The sequence below is a fragment of the Arvicanthis niloticus genome, chromosome 14, assembly GCF_011762505.2.
Source record: "Arvicanthis niloticus isolate mArvNil1 chromosome 14, mArvNil1.pat.X, whole genome shotgun sequence".
In the NCBI taxonomy this organism is placed as follows: Eukaryota; Metazoa; Chordata; class Mammalia; order Rodentia; family Muridae; genus Arvicanthis; species Arvicanthis niloticus.
The window spans coordinates 37,854,823-37,863,581 of NC_047671.1; positions in this window are offsets into that span (position 1 = coordinate 37,854,823).

Here is an 8,759-nt window from a genome sequence, read left to right on the forward strand (position 1 = left end):
TGCATTTGGGGAACAATTATGATTCTGTTGGATTTCAATGTGTGAACTCTGACATATGATGGACAAATTGGAATAGGAAGCTCTTTTCCAGTCTTCATTATGAGGCAACTTTGGAATAAATTCACCTAATGTTTTCTTTCTCAATTTATATCGTCATGGAAAGAGCTGGCTTGGTACAGTAGAGTGGGTGGGTAGTGTTTGTGGAGGAGCCTTGTGAATAGGGAGATGGATTTGTGCCCAAGGGATGAGACATCCCTCACTGATCATTTGCTTGATTGCTAATCCAAGTAAGAAGAAAGGAAAATGAGGATTTGTGTGGAAAACCTTGCTCCCTCTTAAATGTTACATAGAAAATAAGTATTCCATACTCAATAAATGGAAACATGGAAACCCATATAGCTCTTCTTCTACCTCCCTTTTTCCTAACCATGCTACAAGTGATAGCCTGTAGGATCAATAAATTTGGGGAAGACTCAAGTACTCTTATTATTGTTTCAGGATACTGTCTGCTCCTGCAGCTAGGATGTCTAAATCTAGGGGAGGGATTAAATTCAAATCAAGATGAAACTTAGGAGGCCCACCTGGTAATTAGCCCAAGGATGTTCTTCAACCCAAGGTAAGGATTAAGAGTTGAGCATTTACATTCAGAACCTTGGCTCCTTACTTTATGCTTCAACCTCACAAAGTTGAAAGGCATAAAAGTGTGAGTCACAACCCTACAACTCTAACAGACATAGAGAAGCACCAAGGAATGGAAGAAAAGTCAGAGCAATACCAGGTCAATCATCTCAGAAAAGTCTTTAGGAGCCATGAAACATTTAGAGACAAAGGAGGAAAACTGCATCATCAGAAGCAAAACAGAATTGGAGACATGTGTCAATTCCCCTGGGCAAACAGCCACTCCAGCCCTAGCAACAACCAATCAGTTCTTAAGGGGAAAGTACCTAGTGTCTAAAGGAGATTGATTAAGCTAGCAACTATTGTTCCTACCAAGCTGAACTCATTCCTAGCCAATAGAAGTGCACCAAGCAAATGTCAGCCAATCCTGTAGTTGCCAACCAAACATGGGATTGCCAAGTTGGAAAGTCCCTCACCCTGCTACAGCAACCAAGAGAAATAAGCAAAACTTGTACCAGCTCGGGAACTTCCATACCTTCCACTGTGCTGGAGAGGTTGGAGGGTCAAAGCTCAAGCTTAAATAAAGACTCTTTGCATATGAGCTGGACTCCCGGTGGTTTCTATGGTCTGGGCAGAACAATACAAACATACAAGCAATTAGAAATAAAATGAATTGGCCAGGGGTCTGGTGGGTGATGCACACCTGTAATCCTAGTACTCAGAGGCAGATCTCTGTAAATTCAAGGCCAGCCTGATCTACAGAAAGAGTTCCAGGAAGACGGGCTTCACAGAGAAACACTGCCTTGAAAAAAACTAAATAAATAAATCAATTTTTTTTTTTTTAGGCATGATCAGTTGTGTTCAGGGTAATATGACCATAAACAAATAAACTTTTTTTCTTAAATAAAAGGTCAGAGCATTTTTCTAGAACATTCTCCAATTTTAAAATATGAGCTTAGATTTAGGAGGAAAATGCTTTTAGCCAGTTAAAACAGTCATGGAGGCAGAATTCGGCCTTTGCAATAGCACAATGGAGCTGATGTTTCTCTGGACTCTGGAGATCTGCCACCCAATGCCCTTAAACTTGATTTTGTTTTTATTAATTTTTGTTGTTTGACGATTTGAGGAATGTAGATAATGTATTTTGATTATTGCTTCCCCTTATCCCTTTCCCATATCTATCAACCCAATCCCAAATTCCTACCCATCCTTTCCCCAGATTGATGACCTCTGGTTCTGCTTAGTGAGCCATTTAGTTCAATCAAGGCCATCTGTGTTAGTGTTGGATTGGAAGTGTCCATTGGAACCTGATGGTATCCTCAGTGGGGCACACCTAGAGAAAGTGAATTCCCTGTTCCCTGAACTATCAGTCACAAATGGGAGTTTATCCCAAGGGGTCAAGGCAGCTCAGACTCCTGTTTGCTGTATTTACACTTCTACTCTACCTCCTTTATTGCCACTGATTTAAGAGTTTATCATATCTAAGCCCAGATCAAATGCAGAGTTTATGACTCCAGCATTCATTGACTTGACTGGATCCTGGAAGGGCATATGGCAAAATCTGCCATCTCGACATTTGTCAATTAAGCCCATGTGCTTGTGCCAAGGAAAGTGATTTCTGCCTCCTAAAGACATATGAGCCAGAAAGAAGCACTTTGATTTCTTGTTTAATGTGACATTCTGTCTGCAATTAGCAGGCTTCCAGATGTTCATGAATTTTACAGTCATCTTATATAGTCATTTCTGTTTCCCACCAGAGTGCATGGTGGTTTATGTTCTAGAAACTTGATCAGAAACATTTCTTCTAATTTCAACTTCAAATGGCTAAATATTTCATAATGTAATTTCTAATTATAAATGTTCTGTGAGATTAGAGGACTTTTTTAATCTGACATTTTTATCTGAATAAATTGGAATTTTATCCACATTAATTGAACAAACATCTGGAAAAAAATAAGTCCAGGTCCATTAGCTGCTTTTGTTTGTGTCATAGGTGGAATTTCTTATAGCAAATACAGAAAGATCGTTTGTAATGTTCAGTTCATCTGTGTAACTGAATAATCTGTTTTCCCAGGCCTTGCAGCATTTAATAGAGTACCTTCTTATGATAGGAACTCCTATTATTTCTTCATTTGTACTAATTCACTTAAAATTCAGGGAAAAAAAAGAACTTTGTTTCCTTCTGAAGACATTCAGGTTGTCCCCATAATCTATGATTTGAAATGTAAGTAGAATTCATTTTCTATAAAACTGAGACCTGACCCATCAGCCTTGTTAAAGCAGGAATCAATTCATTATGGAGCTTAGATGGATTAGGACAGGAAAGAGACTAAATTCATCATAGTCTGTGAGGAACAGGCTGCTAGATAACTCTGAGAGTCATCTTAGGGGCAATGCACTGCAGTTTTCTTCCTAATATAATTTTGGAAAAGTCCTCATAGGTGATGCTAACCTTCTAGGGATAAAGAACAATATTCTAATAGTTCATGCTGCTTCTCTTAGGGAGAGCAATCAACAATTTTTTAAGAAATAATATCCACGTTGTTCTTTTATTCATGAGCTTCAGTCCCATTTTTAAAAAGAAAATTAAATTATATTCTTCCTTCACATGACCTTCAGAGAAGCCTTCCATCAGTTTTGCATCATCTTTTTTCTCCTTTTCTTCTAAAACTGCTTTACTATGTTATCAGCTGCAGAGTCATGAGGTTCAACCACTGAACAAGCTCAGTACAACAATTTTCTATGTATTCAGCAAGTTTGTAACCATCACCACTACCTACATCTAGAACTCTCCCACCACCCACAAAAGGCTCCTTTTTGTCTTTGTGTGTAGTAATTCCTCCACCCTAGGAAACAGCCACTTATGTTTTCTTTCTGTATTGGTTTGTCTTTTAAGAAATTGCTTAGGAAAAAATATTGTATCTGAACTCTTGTGTAGGTCTCCATTAGCATGTTTTTTGACATTGTTTGTGCTATAATCAATGTAGATGCTATATCTTTGTTTTATCCATTCATTTTCTTCATTGGCACTAGGTTATTTCCATTATAAGGTTATCCTTAATAGTTATATCTAAGAACATTCATTGCATTCAGACATGTGTTTTAACATTTCTTGAGCTGATATAATATGTGAATAAAACTGCAACACTGTACAATAAACATGTGATTAGCTTTTTAAGGAACTGCTGAGTGTTATTTTTTAACCACACCACTTCACAACCTTCCAAGGGTTATTAACATTGAAGTTTGTCTATATTTTTGCTAACACTTGGATTTGTCAGTTCTTTTATTATAGAGGCCTGTGGTTTGAATTTTCAGCTTTCTAATAACTAATGAAACCGAACATCATTTCTTGTGCTTGTCATTTATGTATCATCTTTGGAAGTATCTAGTCACCTATATGTCTTATTTGATGAATATATGTATTATTTGATGAATATATATTCCATTTTAAATTGCACCATTTATGGTTGAGTTGTAAGAGCTCCAGTATAGTTATAACTTATTTTTAAATATGTGAGTTGCAAATGTTTTCATGAATTCTATAGTTTGTCACCCTGTATAACTACTTGTGTTTTAAGGAAAAATATTTCTTTCTATTATGATGAAATATAAGTTGTATTTTTTTTTTCTACTATGGATTGTTTTAAAATAATCAAAACTTACCATACCCATGCACTTTTCCTAGGTTTTCTTCTAGAATGTTATTGTTTACTTTTATGCCTATAGTCACTTCAAAGTTACTAATTTTGGCATAGTAATAGGTAAAGGCCAAAGTTTTTGTTTTTCAAAAATACATAACTGACCAACTGAAAATTTTTTATGCAAGAAAAATTCTCTCTGTGCCCCATCTAATTCTAAATGACACATTTAGCAAGAATCAGATGACCATAATATAAAGTTTTTAAGTTAATTTTTGTGTACAGAGCAATGTAAGTGCTATGTTAATTATTTTGCGTATTGGCATCCCAGCATTACTTTTGGAAAATGTTATGCTTTTTCTCCAATAGATGCTCTCTCATTTTGTTAATAATCAATGGACTATAATATAAAGGTTTATTTCTAGGCATTCTATTCTATCTTATTGACCCATCTGTCTATTGCTATATTAATAGCACATGTCTACATAGGTATAGTTTAATGATGAGTTGTGTGATTGCAAGTGTAATTCTCCCAATTTTTTTCTTTCAAAGATGTTTTTAGGTATTCTGTTATTTGAATCACTATATGAATTTCTTTCAATTTCTGTAAAGATACCTTCTGGGAATTTGATAGGGATTGCACTGAAGCTATGTATCAATTTAGAGGGAATTGACACATTAGCAATAAGAACTCTCAGACCTGTAAATACAGAATCTGTTTCCACATATTTAGATGTCTTTAATATCGTTCAGGTAAAGACTCTTCAACGTTTATAACTTGCATTTCCACTGTCATTTCATTTATTAGATATTTTATAGCTTTGATGTTAATATAGAACTGTTTTCTTTTTCATTTTTAAATTAAATTTATTTTAACTGCTACATAAACATAAAAAGTTCATTGTTTATGCTACAGAATGTGGTGTTTTCAAACATATACATTGCAATATATTTAGCCAAGTTGAAGGCATTAGTGCCTTAATTTTGATCTCTAATTCTTTACTGTTATATAAATTATTATTATTATATATAATTATATGCGTTGTATATATAACTATTAGTATGTTACTACCTCTTCTGGGTAAGGGACAACCTTACTTCCATGCCAGTTTAACAGATGCCCAGAAAGTGGGAAGATTCAGAGACACCTGTCTCTGAGACCCAGGTAGATACTAACTCATGATGGCAACTGTTTCGGCTTCTAAGACAGGACCTATGTTACACAGCCACAGAGCCTGGGTCTTGAGCCCAGGGATTCACAGGTGGCTGGTCCTTGAAGAGTGGGTCCACATGAAGATTCGAGGTGATGGATAGGTTCCTTATGTAGCTGAGCAGCTGTTACTCTGTGGGAAAAAGGGGCTGCACATTGGGTTACCAGCCCTGGCTCTTTCTGGTGGGGAGAGCTGTTTGTTACCTCAATGGCACAAAAAGTCAGTATGCGGGAAGGACTGTAATGGTTCTGGCTGAGAGCGTGGCACGAACAACATCTGCTTTTTTTTCTTGGTCTCTTGCCCATCTTCTGATATGTCAGTGATGATGTTCTCATCAAAGATATTTTATGGAAGCATTCTTTTTATTTAATGTGTTTCTCAAAATTCCTTAAGGGCATTTGAGCCTTGGTTTGCACATACTTCCTGTGTTTCTTTTGTAAAGTAGGGTTGGAGAAAGGATGGTCTCTTTCCACTGCTTCATCACATGCCATGATGTGGCACTTTAGAACACAAGATTGAACTCTACTTTGCAAAATAATTTTAATGTAATATTTTAAGTTTTGTTTAAAATTTTTAATTAAAATATAATTACTTTGCTTTTACCTTCCCTTACCTCTTTTTACTCCTCTCATGTAATACTTCCATTGATTCTTTGAGAATTCCACAAATCACATAATAGTTTTGGCTCATCCTCCAATTCTCCCCCTAGCTGGTCCTCCCAGATCCATCCCATCCTTCCCACACCCTTCCAACTGCGTGTCCTCTTTTACTGCACCCCACTGAGGCCAGTTTGTCCTACACAAGTAATGATTGGTGTGGTGACATCCACTGGGCATGATGGGCCCAACAGCGGCCATAACCTTAAAGAAAACTGAATATCCATTCTCCAGAAGCCATCAGTTTTCAATAGCTTCCTAGTTAGAGGCAGGTGCTCATGATACTTTCTTCCCTTCATGTTAAGATGCTGACTGGCTTGATCTTGTACAGATCTTGTGTAGGCAACCACCGCTGCTCTGTGTTAATGATTACAATGGGCCTGTCATGTCCAAAAGCCAGCATTTCACTCGGGTCCTCCATGACCTTCTGGCTTTTATAGTCTCTCCATCTCTTCTTGTGCAGTTGTCCCTGAGCCTTGAGAGAAAGGGTGTGATGTAGATGTCATGTTAGTGGTTAAGCACTGTGCACTTTTACTAGTTGTGAGTTCTTATGTTTGCTATTGTACACTTCACAAAGGAAGTCTCTGATAAGATCAGAAAGCTGCATTATCTATAGTTACAGAGATTTGAATTTAGAGGGCAGTTTCACACCATGTCCATTCAGTAAGATAGTAGTAGACTCTTTGAGTCTTTGAGCTTACAGACCATGAGTTCTTAGCCAGATGGTTCTGAATTAAACTTACAGTTTCCCCATCCACTGCTTTAACTCTCTCAGAGTATAGTAGCCTGTACACATACTTAGAAGGTTGGGTTTTCCTTATCTTTGCTGAAAATGGTATTTGTACAATCAATGCCATCATGTAAAAACAGCAGTTACAGTTACATGCACTGGGCCTGTATATGACCAGCCCTCTCAACAGTCTGTCACAGATTAGGAAGTAAAATGGTTGTATGGACTGCTACCCCTCACTACTGAACTATTACCTACGGATAGACTCAGAGAAGAAGTTGTTATCTTTAGCTGTGTACCAATGGTGTAGCCATCAGACTCCTTTGGATAGCTACAATCTCATAACCGCACGGACATCTATAGTCAAGCCCAGGGGGACATAAAGCAAAAGCACATGAATGTGAAAAACAGATTAGCAAGAAGAGGAGAGGTAGACGGGGGAGGGAAGGAAATGAAAAAGGGTCGGGATGAAAGCAATCAAAATACATTACACCTTTGAAATTACCAAAGAAGAAATTCAGTTAATTTAAAAAGAAAAGAAAATTTGTGTTTGTGCTGTGAATTCTCCCAGGTATCATTAGAGTATACAAGAAACTGCTAAAATGCTGATTTATAAAAATTCTTCATCCTGGAGGTCCAGGAATTTTTTCAATTATTTATTGTTTTTATTATTTTCATGTATTTTTTTCAGTGCACATGGGAGTTATGTCATTTGCAAGAAAATAGTTGCATCTGGAGACATTCATAATAAACTAAGTGATTGCCAGAAAGATGAGTTTCTTGTTTTATTTCATTTGCTGCTCCTGGATGTTACATAGATATATACATTTATTTATTTAATATGAAAGTTTAAGCAGTGCTATCTAGGGGGAATATGTCATGGGAGGCATGAGGAGGGAGAAGACAAGGGTATTAAGTATGGGAAAATTGCTTAAAGTGTAGCATATACTTACATGATAACTTTCTATTCATAGGAACAACTATATTTGTATATATCTCCAGATGCATCTATTTTCTTGCAAATGGCATAACTCCCTTCTCCTTGATAACTGAAACAATTAACCAGAAAGGTCGAGGACACCACAAGAACATGGCCCACTGAATCAACTAAGCAGGGTCCATAGGGGCTCACAGACACTAAAGTGACACAGACCCTACATGAGTCTGAACTAGGTTCTATGCCTATACCTTATGATTGTGTAACGTGGTGTTCTTGTGGGACCTCCCTCCAAGAGTGGGAGTTCAGTGTGTCTCTGACTCCTTGCCTGTGCTTGGAACCCTTTTCCTCCTATTGAGTTGCCACGCCCAGCCTGGATATGAGAGTTTATCTTCAGTTTTACTGTATCTTGTTAGATATACGTTTGGTAGATATCCTTGGAATCCTGCTCTTTTATTTTTTAAGGGAAATGGAAGAGCAATAGATTTGGGGGAGAGGGAAGGTTGAGAGAGAGAAGGGAAAGTAGGGAGAGGGGAAATTCCAGTCAGAATGTAATGTATATGAGAAAAAAATTTAATTCCATACTGTGTGTGTACACACACACACACACACACATACAAATTTTACATTTCTTCCTCTATTTTTAACTACCTAATTGGTCCTTAGTTAACTATTGTGAATATTGCCACAATAATGGTCAAGTATTCCTATGATATATTTACCTGGAGTCCTTAGGATTAATATACAGGACTGGTATAGCTTGAGCATATAGATTCATTTTTAGTTTTTTTTTAGGAACTTCCATACTAATTTTCATACTGGCTGGACTAGTTCATGTTCCCACAAGCAGTGTGTAAAAGTTCCTTGTCATATGTATAATCTTCCCTTTCATTTGTTACAAGTATTCTGAAGATGCTTCCACTATTATTTTTAAAAAATTAAAAGTCACAAGAAAAAATTTAGTAT